Genomic DNA, 3701 nt, shown 5'->3' with positions numbered 1-3701 from the left:
CTGAGAGATAAGCAAGGTCAAAGTGCTCACAAGAGTCAAAGGTCACCTTCAAGAGCAGATTTAGAGCTGCGAGTGGCTCTAGCAGATGTGATAACTCAAATGGACTTATAAAAGACATCGATAGAAAATTCCATCCAAACAGAAAAGAAAATACCCTCTTCTCAGCACCTCATGGAACCTTCTCAAAAATTGAGCACATACTAGGTAACAAAGCAAACCTCAACAGATACAAAAAATTTAGCATACCCCATGCATCTTTTTTTTTTAAAGACTGCATAATCATATTCTGTTTATTGTAAGAAAATGGCTGTCCATCACTAAAATGAAACCTTTGCTTTACTGGACAATAGACACTGGTTAGCTGGGGCTGAAAAAGACAAATACAAGTGTGATTCAAAAGAGACTAGCATCGTTACAGTGAAGTCTTCTGGGAGAGTATTTGCTTAGAAACAGCGCACAGAACTTAGGGTCAAGGGAATCAAAGTTTTTCCTGAAGATGGAAGACAAACTTGGTAATGTGTAAAAATGTCCCATATGGTACTAGTTTTGGTGGCATAAAAGTTGAAGGACTGGGGTGATTATTAAGAAGAAGTTGGGGTTTGACATTATGAGAGCCAAGAGGCCACTTGTGAATATTCAGCCTCTGGTGCAGGGAAGGCTCCAGCATATTTGAAATTCTAACTATGAGATAGCTGCCAAAGACAGAGGTAGATGTAGATTGGAGTCAGTTTGAATATCCCAGATAAGAAGTGTGTGCCGTGAATGGCAGAACTAGAGAGCTCCCTAAGCCCTTTCGGACCCAAAGGATCATGAGTGAGTATCAGATATCAGACACTGAGTTATTTACATTTGCAAAGTTTAAATTTGCTTTGGGATGATCATTAGGATGTCCAGGTTCTTCTCTCTTGGAATTAGAAAATATACATAAGTTCTTTTTCTTATTTACCCCATGCATCTTAATGGATCTCCATGGCTTAAAATTAGACTTCAACAGCAATGCTAATTCCAGAAAGCCCAAAAACACATGGAAATTAAACAATGCTTACCAGCCACAGGTCTCCTTGCCTTCCAGCTAGCTGGATGAAAGCAGGCTGTGTAGATTCAGGTAGGGGTTCAGGGAGATGCGGTAGTCCTTTGGGGGATCCACCAACAGTGACACCCCAGGGGTGGTTGGCAGGGGCACATTGTCTTTCAGGAGGCCACTAACAAAGACTGGGGCCTCAGAGCCCCGCAGGGGCTGCATGTGGAGTGAGCTGGGATGCTGGGGATGCAGACTCATGGGCTCCCGGTCACCCCAGAAGGGCCCAGCAGTGGTGGTAGTAAGGGATTGTGGCTTCCTTCAGCAGGTTGCAGTTCCAGAGCCACCACCACCTGCAGAGTGCTCCCCAAGGAGAGAATTGACAGGTTGGGCACCAGCCTGGAGGGTACCCAGAGGGGAGTCTCCCAGGATCTCAGGCTTCTTCTTGCTCTGGATGTGCAGGGCTAACTGGAGCAGTGTAGTGGACAGGGCAGGTCCTCTGAGCCGTAGCATGGAGTGGGCGCACCCAAAAGGCCCTGCTGGCCACAGGCACTTCATGCAGCAGAGGATTGAGCAGCAGCTGGAGGGAGGCAGATGGGCCCAGAATGTCCAACAGCTGCAGGATGTTTGGCTCAGGCGGGAATCCCTTGCCTCGATTGAGAGCCGTGGCCTGGGCAGCAGCAATGAGTGCTGCCAGCATGCTGCTGCCAGGAGGACCTGGAGCACAGAAGGACACATGAAGGTGACTGCCACCCAGGGCCAGGCCACCTGCCCTCTGTTCTGCACCCTCTGCCATCTCTGCTGTCTCATATCCAGTCCTGCAAAGTCCCTCAGCTGCCCACCCTGGCCACATGGCAGCTGACAGAAGGTGGCCATATCGACCGCGGACAGTGCCTAGCGCAGGGCATCCACATCATTGAAGCCAGGTGGCAGGTGGTCCACACAGAGGCACCGGGAGTGCAACAAGGCAGGGGGCAGCTACCCAGCATCTGTGCGATGCACATACGGTGTGCAGGGGCCCCAGTGGCTTCCCCAGCAAATCAGACTTGGCCCTGGCAGCCGAGTCTTTCTTCATGTACTCTGCAAAGCCATAGCCCTTAGAGTGGCCTGTGCGCTCTCTGTACAATACCAAGCCGCGCTCTAGGCTGCCAAAGGGCCACACCAGCTCCTCACACTGTGCCTGGGTTACGCTGAGCAGCAGCTTGGCCACACACAACAGAGCATCTGTAGGCTGCAGCTGAACTGACAGCTCCCGCTCTCGAAGCCGGCTCTGGTGGAAGGCCCTGCTCCCCGTTCAGCAGGGTCACGAAAGCTGTCCCTTTGTATTTGTCCACCTCCTGTCCTTGAGTTCATAGTCACTCAGACCATCGTGATCGCCTACGTCCTGATTGGTCAAGTCCCGCGGAAGACCCCTGATCAGTACCATGGCAGGGGTTACGGAACTGGCACTCAGTCAGTAAGTTCAAGGCACTTCCGGATCTCTTCCGGATCCAAGGACAGCAGCTCCTGTTCAGGTGCTCATCGATGGGCAGTCCACAAACTTTTACCTTTGGCCTCCTCCTCCAAGTTGAGCAGCTGCCAGTAAGTCAAGAACTTTAAATCTTTGAAAAAAGAATTTGAAGAAGACACTAGAAGATGGAAAGATGTCCCATGTTCTCGGGTAGGCAGAATTAACATAGTAAAAATGGCAATTTTACCAAAACCAATCTACAGATTTAAAACCATGTCTATCAAAATCCCAGCAAAATTCTTCACAGACCTCAAAAGAACAATACTCAACCTCATATGGAAAAGCAAAAAGTCTAGGATAACCAAAAGAATCCTGTACAATAAAGGGACTTCTGAAGGCCTCACAAGCCCTGACTCTAACTCTACTACAGAGCTACAATACTGAAAACAGCCTGGTATTGGCATAAAAACACACAGGAGGGCCAATGGAACTGAATCAAAGATATGGATATCAATCCACATACCTACAAACACTTGATTTTTGACAAAGAAGTAAAATATAAAATGGAAAAAGAAAGCATATTCCACAAGTGGTGCTGGCATAACTGAATATCAATATGTAGAGGAATGAAAATAGATCCATATCTATAGCCATGCACAAAGCTCAAATCCTGAAGGATTAAAGACCTCAACATGACACCAACCACACTGAACCTCATGGAAGAGAAAGTGGGAAATACACTTGAACAGACTGACACAGGAGACCACTTCCTAAATAGAACCCCAGTAGCACAAACACTGAGAGCAACAGCAATAAGTGGGACCTCCTGACACTGAGAAGTCTCTAAAGCAGAGAACATACATGGTCAACAAGACAAAATGGCAAGCTACAGACTGGGAAAAGATCTTCACCAATACCCACCCCCATCAGAGAAAGGGCTGTTCCCCAAAATATACAGAGAACTCAAGAAATTGGTCATCAAAGGAACAATATTCCAGTAAAAAATGTGGTATGGACCTAAACAGAGAACTCTCAAAGGATGAATCTAAAATGGCTAAAAGACACTTAAGGAAATGTTCACCATCCATAGCCTTCAGAGAAATGCAAATGAAAATAACTCTGATATAACCTTATACCTGTCAGATTGGCCAAGATCAAAACACCGATGACAGCACATTCTGGAGAGGATATATGGTGGGGTAAATGGTACACTCCTGCATTGCTGGTGGGAGT

At 47.3% G+C, this 3701-nt stretch overlaps 1 pseudogene; it reads right to left on the bottom strand.

Moving 5' to 3' along the window:
* Positions 1-1042: 1042 nt before the first annotated feature.
* Positions 1043-3701, bottom strand: part of LOC102000708 — a 5648-nt pseudogene continuing 2989 nt past the window's right edge.

The sequence above is a fragment of the Microtus ochrogaster genome, chromosome 15 (genome assembly GCF_000317375.1).
Source record: "Microtus ochrogaster isolate Prairie Vole_2 chromosome 15, MicOch1.0, whole genome shotgun sequence".
NCBI lineage: Eukaryota > Metazoa > Chordata > Mammalia > Rodentia > Cricetidae > Microtus > Microtus ochrogaster.
This window is presented reverse-complemented; position numbering and strand designations above follow the sequence as displayed.